Raw genomic sequence first — 8998 nt, 5'->3', positions numbered from 1 at the left:
CTTCAGAACGCGGTCACGCAAGGGCGTTCCCAAAGCGACTTCGACGCAGCTCGAGTTCCTGAAGGGGAACAGACTTGACTTGGCATGAACAGACTTGAAAAGACTTGACTTGGACAATACTCGACAAAAAACAAGGGCAACATGAGGGCTATATACAATGAGAACATGACACATGAACCAAAGAACCAATAGCAGGATAACATGAGGGTACGGGAATCACATGACTAAACAGGAACCATGACAAGGCAAACATATCAAAATAAGACAAGAAAACAATGAACAAGGAACCAAACCCCAAAAAATCCACGTTACATATATATATGTTATGTGCAGCAGGCCCATGGAAATACGTGCCTCAAGATACATTTCTGTAACACTGTTTTTACATACCTTACTGCACGTTTCGCAGTAGTTACAAAGTGAAATGTACAGTGAGTGGAGCTAAAACATAGGTTTAATACGTGACCCTGGCACGTTTTTACTACGTTGATATAGGCACGCATTGCTGTGTTTTTATTATGTTGCTTCAGGTACATATTGCGGCGGTTTAGAATTGAAATATCCGGGGAGTGTCGCTAAAAGTTAATGCTCTATCGTGTTATCCCCTATATATACTGTATATATATATATATATATATATATAGGCTGTTTTGTGGGTGTGTGTGTGTGTGTGTGTGTGTGTGCAATCAAGATCTGCACTGCCCAATAGGTGGTGCTGAAAGAAAATAACACCATCTTCTCCAAAAATGATTTCAAAAGTAGAAAGCGTTGAGAGTGTACAGTAATTGTGAGTTACACCAAAGCGTGAAGAAAATGTAGTATATACCATATCATAATTCAATATGTGTCAATATTTTTGGTGCTGTTGTTGTGTTCTATCTCTGATTTGATATGTAGAAAATAGTACACTTTCTCTTTCCCCTGTGGTCTTACAGATACCCAACTAACTCTCCCATGATATTTGAACAACTTACATCAATATTTAGTTCAATCTCTTCTTTATTCTCTGTGATCTCAGATGATTATTTGTGACATTAGCTTTATATAACATCATTCCTCTATTAAAAAAGTCATTTATTAAAGGGATATAAATATCAATATAATAATAATATATACACAATATAATAGTTAATATACACACATTTAAATATATATTGATCATTTAATATATAAACATTTACATATTAACATTTAAATTATATAATAATAATAATAATAATAATAATTATTATTATTATTATTATTATCCAAAGCGACTTACAAATGAGGACAATGGAAATAATCAAAATCAACAAAATAACAATGATATACAGGTGCTATAACAAGCTTAACGCAGTACACATAGCAAGTTTTTTTAAAATAATATAATAAATAAAAAGAAAACAGATAGAATAAATAGAATTAAAATAGAGAGTGCTAGAGTTAGAGGGTCAAATAAAGATGGAAGATATGTTTTTAGCCGATACTTGAAGATGGCTAAGGAACAAATTTAATTTAATAGTCCGTAAAAGTGATTTTGTGCTTCTTTGGGATGGCACAATAAAGCAACGTTCACTTGCAGAATGCAAGCTTCTAGAGGGAACATAAGTTTGAAGTAATGAATTTAGGTAAAGTGACATGCATTCTTTTCGGCTCATTAAAGATTAATCTTGTAGCGGCATTTTGGATTAATTGTAGAGGTTTGATAGAAGTAGCTGGAAGACCTGCCAAGAGAGCATTGCAATCGTCCAGCCTGGATAGAACAAGAGCTTGAACAAGGAGTTGTGAAGCATGTTCCGAAAGAAAGGGTCTGATCTTCTTGATGTTGAATAAAGCAAATCTGCAGGACCGGACAGTTTAAGCATGTGGTCTGAGAAAGTAAGCTGATCCTTAATCATAACTCCAAGGTTTCTGGCTGATTTTGAAGGAGTTATGGTTGATGTGCCTAACGGGATGGTGAAATTGTGATGAAACGATGGGTTTGCAGGAACCACAAGCAGTTCTGTCTTGGCAAGGTTGATTTGAAGGTGATGGTCCTTCATCCAGCAAGAAATGTCTGTTAGACAAGCTGAGATGCGAGCAGCTATCATCGGATCATCAGGATGGAATGAGAGGTAGAGTTGAGTGTCATCAGCATAGCAGTGGTATGAAAAGCCATGTTTCTGAATGACAGAACCTAATGAGAGTTCTGCCATGTAGGCTGAGAAAAGAAGTGGTCCAAGAACTGAGCCCTGAGGCACCCCAGTAGTTAGATGTTGCGACTTGGACACCTCACCTCTCCAAGATACAGATAAATCTTGGATGATTTATCAGAGTGTGGAAGTCTGCAGCCTGAGGTTTATCTAGGTGGATGTTGAAGTCTCCAAGCATAACTAGGGGAGTACCATCCTCAGGAAAGGTTGAGAGCATCACATCTAATTCATCCAAGAAGTTACCTAGTGGTCCTGGGGTCGATAAACAACTACAAAATGGATTTTAAGAGGGTAGGTAATAGTAACTTAATGAGATTCAAAGGAGCTGCTGATACCCAAAGATGGTAAAGGATTAAATTTCCAATCATTAGAGATAAGCAGACCAGTACCTCCACCTCTTCCAGTCAAACGGGGGAGTGGGAAAATGAGAAATTATTGGAAAGTGCTGCAGCTGTAGCAGTATCCTCTTGTTTGATCCAGGTCTCTGTCAGGACCATGAGATTTAGCGTTGAATGACTAATAATAGAAGTAATGAAATCGGCTTTGTTTACAGCAGACTGGCAATTCCAGAGACCAATAGAAAAAGAAAGTAGTGTATTAGCAGACATAGGCAAAGTGTGCAGGTTGTTAGGATTGTGCTGCCTATAGTGTGTGAAACGTGGTTTGTTAGTGGTAGTGATAGTAGGGATCTGGAAACACATAGTAAGAATTGGTTATAAAAACTGAAACAGAAGTGAAACAAGTAGTAGGAAAAAGGATGAATCAAAAGCGATACTTATATCCCTTGCCAGTGTCCCTGCCCGGTGGAGTCGCACGGTAGAGTCGATGGTCTTTACACGAGGAGGGCTTAACAGGAGGGCTGCTGCGATATACTGACGATCTGCTTTTTTTATTATTATTATTATTTAAATTCTGCTCACCCTCAAATTGTTCCAAACCTGTATGAGTTTCCTTCTTCTGTTGAGCACTTTGGTAATCAAACCAAAAAAATACTATGAAAGTCAATACCTACCGTCAACTGTTTGGTGAGTAAATGATGACAGAATTTACATTTTTGGGTGAACTACCCCTTTAAATGTAATTTGTGTAAAACTATACCGATCTAATGAGTCAATAAAAAATGTTGTTGTTGTTGTTATTATTATTATTATTATTATTATTATTATTTTATATTCTCTATAGTGTATATTTTTACTTGTATGTTGAGGTCCTGCAATACTGTGTACTATTTTCAATATCTACCATCCTCATGATATCATATAACTCAATCTCTATAAGTTAAAAAAGCACTTTAAATCGTTTGAATTTGTCTGCTACACACTGTGCACCTCGGCTATGAAATCACTTTATTTTGTGTCACCGTCACTGAAATTATTCTATAGTTTGATATTCCACATGCAGCTGGACATTATTAGTGCATCACTTAATGGAAACTTAATAAGCACTGCTCATATCTCTGCTAACAGCAATAAAACCTTCAGCTGTGAGCTATTGGAGTTGGCACGTCAAACTCAAGAATTTGAATCTAGCTTGTAGAGAGATTGTGAGAAATACATTATGCATGGTCATTGTCCTTCAATTAATGTCTTTAGAAGATGCAACATTGTGCAAAAATTGCATGTGCTAATCAGTGCTCTAAGAAAATAACCTATTAGCACAGTATGAGCAATGTACATGCCGAGCTCTGATGCAGATAATGTGTCATTGATTGGATTGCTGAGACTGACATTAACTAGAGGTTATATGTTAATTTAATTAAATCTCATCAGTTAGAAGACCAACAGTTGTGCATTATAGCTGTCATAGCTTAACCGCTTTTCACGTCAGCCTTTTTTGTGACTAAATTCAACATAATCTGGAGCTAATGCAATGGCACAAACCATAGGGAAAATCGACAGCAATGCTATACTTTGTTGCTCTTCTAATAGCAGGGAAAAATCTTCATTTACATACTTAAATATTTAATAAGCTTCAGTGCTTAACATCTCGAATTGAAGGGGTTTGCATAAGATGATGAGATTTGCATAATAATGCAATAGTACAGTTTTTATCAAGCTTTCAGAAAGACTTTCTCACATTTTATTTCACAGTTATTAATGACTGCTGAACAAAAATAGTGAAAAACCATGAAGAAATGTCTGCATCATATTTCACAATTAAAAGATTTTTAGAGAAATAGGTTTTGTTCATCCCAAATTGAAAATTTGCTCACCCTCTAAGATGCACTGTAGATGAGTTTGTTTCTTCATTGGAACAAATTTGGAGAAATTTAGCAATACGTCTTGCTCATCAGTGGATCCTCTGCAGAACGCACAGGATTGTGGGATATCAAAGGCAGCGAAGAATACATCTATGCTGCCTTCAAAAATCGGCCAGATGAACGCATCTCAGGAGACAGGAACTGAAGCTAACATTGAATTCGGACATGCCTTGATGCCTTCATACCTTGGAATGCGTCCTCCGAAGGCAGCATTTTTCAGTTTTCGGATACAGCCCAAGTACCGGCCCAAAGTCCCTACTCCTGGAGAAAGTTCCTGCAGTGGAAACGGGGCTAATGACTACCATCCGCTGTTACCATTACCATCTTCTTTTGTGGGGAAAAATAAAAATTTTTTAAATGAAAACAGACCTCCTACAGGTTTGGAACAACTTGATGGTAAGAAAATAATGACATAACTTTCATTTTAGGGTGATTTAGTATGTAACCATACTGTAAAGTGTGGACTGTATTCTGTTTTTATATATTTTTTAGATTGTCAGTAGCCTAGTGTGATTATAGTCATGTTCCCTAGTTTAACGCGTGAGTAAAAAGCACACAAACACCCTAATGATTTTAGCAAATGGCTGCAATATAACAAAGAGTGAAAAATTTAAGGGGGTCTGAATACTTTCCGTACCCACTGTATATATATATAATTTTTTCAACATTACCTTTTACATTTGCCTTTTTTTTCTCTCTTTTTTTTTCAACCAGGGCATGAACTGACTGACTACCGTGAAAACTGTCCTCTAAAGCTACAGTAGAGTGACTATAAATCCAGTCTTTTAGGTTTCACAACTGGCCTCCCAGATCTGGTTCTAGTTACTGATCCTTTTGGACTGACAGAATGTGTTTGAGGTGCCAGTGCATTTTGTGTCTCTGTAATGTTCTCAGCCAACTGGGAACCAGCCTGGGTGGTACAACCCCCCTATTTATTTTACATCCATAGGAATGAGGAAATGACGGTTCCTACGAACAGTTCCATGAGGCACATCCACCTGGTAAGAACGTGGTGTTGAATGTTCCTCCACCACAGTCCCCTTTTGATCCGTGACCCACACCTGATTGCCAGGTGTGAGCTTGTTCAGGTCATGCACTCGATGACGTTTATTGAAATATCTCATGTCTGCACTTCTTTTCTCTCTCTCCCGCATACTTATGGTGGTGCTATCAGGTAACACAGGGTCCAGTAGACTTGGGAGGGTTGGCACCGTAGTATGAAGACGGCGTCCCATGAGCAGCTAGGCTGGGCTGTATCCATTGTGAAGTTGAGTTGACCTGTATGACAGTAAGGCAATGTAAGGATCTTGCGCTTTTTTGAGGAGGTTTTTTTACAGTCTGTACTAGTGTTGTCAAAAGACCCGGTACTTCGGTACCAAGTCGGTACTAAAAAAATTAAAACGTTACGGTACCAGGTTTTTTTAAGTACCGGTGGTACAGAGTACCCGGTCAACCCGGTTCATCATGCGCTATCCGAAAAGTTACGATCAACAGCACAAAACATGCCTAAACAGTGCACAATTTTGATTTCATGGTGACTTTAAAGACAGACACCCGGATCAAATGAAAGAGTTCAAGCAGGTAAGTTTCATTTTAATTTTTCAGTGTTTCCCATACATTGATTTATTTGTGGCGGCCCGCCACAATATCAAAGCTCACTGCCACAAACAGATTTTCCAAAAGGCTTTGACTTTGTTGAATAAACATGAGCACTGCACGTGTCAAAGTCGAAACCCGGTGCAGGTGTTTTTATATCACTGTATTTCTGAAGGAAACCGACTGTCTTCAGAAAATTATGGATGTCATTTTCACTTCATCTTGCCTGTAATGCCTGAGCAGCATTTGTGAGCGCAGCGCTTATTTGATTATAGCCATTACTGGGGAAACCTCGATCTCTCCCACTCTACAAGCGCCTCCTGCTGGCAGAGAATGAATTTGCATATATATGCCGCCACAAATAGAGTGCAAGTCTGTGGGAAACACTGCTCCTGTTATGAATATTGTTCAATATTTTAATTTGAATGTCGGATTGAAATGAACATTACTGTTATTAGAGTAGTTAATCGTTAGCATAAGCGCGGCTAACGCTAATATAATGAGCATTAGAATTAAGTTTCTTTATTAACTATTTAATGCTCCTATAACTTTTATTAGGGTTAAAAAAACAGGAGGACATGATGGTATTTACTATTTTTACACACCAGAGGCTTTTAAATGAATTGTGAATCTAAAATATGCGTGTTAGAGAATGTACAAATGGTTAACATTGTTTGTGTCATATCAGTCAGAAAAGCAGTTCTGGGCTTTTTTTTAAATTTTTTTTAGCTAACTTAGCTGTTATTCTTGGCTGAATAACTCTAGAAGGTTTTCAAAGCCCTTTAAATTTAAATATGTACACAGTTTAGATTAAATGAAAGTATAGTCAAATTTTTTAATTAGCATGTTTTTGTGTTTTGCTTTGGTACGGAAAGTGATACCGAGAACCGTGGATTTTCACTGGTATTGGTACCGAATACTGAAATTTTGGTACCGTGACAACACTAGTCTGTACAGCCCGCTCAGCCTTACCGTTGCTGCGTGGATGCTTCGGGCTACTGGTTACATGTTTGAATCCATAGGCAGCTGCGAAATCTGAGAAAGTGCTAGATGAGAACTGTAGCCCATTATCGCTCACTAACATTCCTGGGATGCAGAGGCGTGCAAAGATAGACTTTAGGTGTGTAGTGACATCTGCAGAGCTGGTGAGTGAAAGATTTGCCACATTTCGACATACCGTGAATAGTAATCCACAACTAAAAGGTAGGTTTTCCCTTTCAGGAAGAACAGATCTGTTCCTAGCTTTTGCCAGGGCCTCTCAGGACGATCTGATGGAATCAGTGGTTCAGTGTGATTGGTGCGCTCTTTAATGCAAACCTGGCATTTCAGAACCAGTTCATTCAACTGCTGGCTAAGTCCCGGCCACCACACACTTTGCCGTGCACGGTCTCTGCATTTAACTACTCCTTGATGTCCTTCGTGCAGCCTGGCAAGGACCTCGTTCCACAGTGCAGAGGGAATAACGAGTCTTGTACCTTTTAGAAGAAGGCCGTCGTGAACAGATAGAACAGATCAGTCTCATCCGAAACCGTTGGATGCGGGGAGGTAAGGCATCCAGTTCCTGGCCACCTAGAAGACTTGCAGTGGTTTGTGATCAGTTTCCATCTCAAAATGTTGGCCGATCATAAAGTCACGAAATCTTTCACATGCCCAGGTCAGCCCCAGGGCCTCCTTTTGCACGTATCTTTGCTCAACAGGAGTAAGAGACCGTGATGCGTAGGCAACAGGTCTCCAATTAAAACCCTCTTTCTGCAGCAGGACTGCTCCCAGTCCATACGACGATGTGTCTGCAGATACTTTGAGTGGCTTGTTTACATCGTACAAGGCCAGTACTGGTGCAGATGACAACTCTTCCTTCAAGGTCTTAAAAGCTTTGACTTTCAAGTCAAAAAGAGAGAAAGTCCCCCCCCCAAAAGATCTCTGAGGGTTTTGTCTTTTTCCGCCAGGCGCGGAATGAATTTTCCCAGCTGGTTGACCATACCAAGAAAACTCCTGAGCTCACTGACATTTGTTGGCTCTGGCATTTCCTGGACCGCTGCTGTCTTGGCTGTGTCCGGTTGCACTCCTGTGTCTGAGATAATGTGGCCAAGAAACTTGACTACACACTGTGACAAGGCACATTTTTTTAAGTTGAGGGTGATGCCAGCAGTTTCCATCTTTTGGAGCACTGCGTGAAGATGCACATCATGCTCCCGTAGGCAACAGGTCTCCAATCACCACCCTCTTTTTGCAGCAGGACTGCTCCCAGTCCATACGACGATGCGTCTGCAGATACTTTGAGTGGCTTGTTTGCATCGTACAAGGCCAGCACTGGTGCAGATGACAAGTCGTCCTTCAAGGTCTTAAAAGCTTTGACTTGTTCTCCCCCCAAAACCAGCAGTTTTTCTTGGACAAAAGATCTCTCTACCAAGAAAACTCCTGAGCTCACTGACATTTGTTGGCTCTGGCATTTCCTGGACCGCTGCTGTCTTGGCTGTGTCCGGTTGCACTCCTGTGTCTGAGATAATGTGGCCAAGAAACTTGACTACACACTGTGACAAGGCACATTTTTTTAAGTTGAGGGTGATGCCAGCAGTTTCCATCTTTTGGAGCACTGCGTGAAGATGCACATCATGCTCCTCTTGAGAAAACCCCCACACAAGCATGTCGTCCATGTGACAGACCACTCCGTCCAGGCCCTCAGTGACTTCAGTTACCATACGATTTTGGAAGTGCTCAGGTGCTGATTCAACTCAGCTCAGCGATACCGAAGGGCAAATGACTGAAAAATTAACGGCCAAATGGTGTGATAAAGGTTGTCAACTTGGCAGACTGCTCAGCTAGTGGAATTTGCCAAAATCCCATGTTCGCATCTAGCTTGCTAAAAACAGTAGCTCCCGCTACCAATCCCAGAGTCTGTTCAACCGAGGGAAGAATGAATTTCTCCCTCTGCACAGATTCGTTGATCTTTGCTAAGTCAACGCAAATGCGT

Source organism: Sinocyclocheilus anshuiensis, unplaced genomic scaffold (genome assembly GCF_001515605.1).
Source record: "Sinocyclocheilus anshuiensis isolate Anshui unplaced genomic scaffold, SAMN03320099.WGS_v1.1 scaffold151, whole genome shotgun sequence".
Classification (NCBI taxonomy): domain Eukaryota; kingdom Metazoa; phylum Chordata; class Actinopteri; order Cypriniformes; family Cyprinidae; genus Sinocyclocheilus; species Sinocyclocheilus anshuiensis.
Note: the sequence above shows the minus strand (reverse complement) of the source record.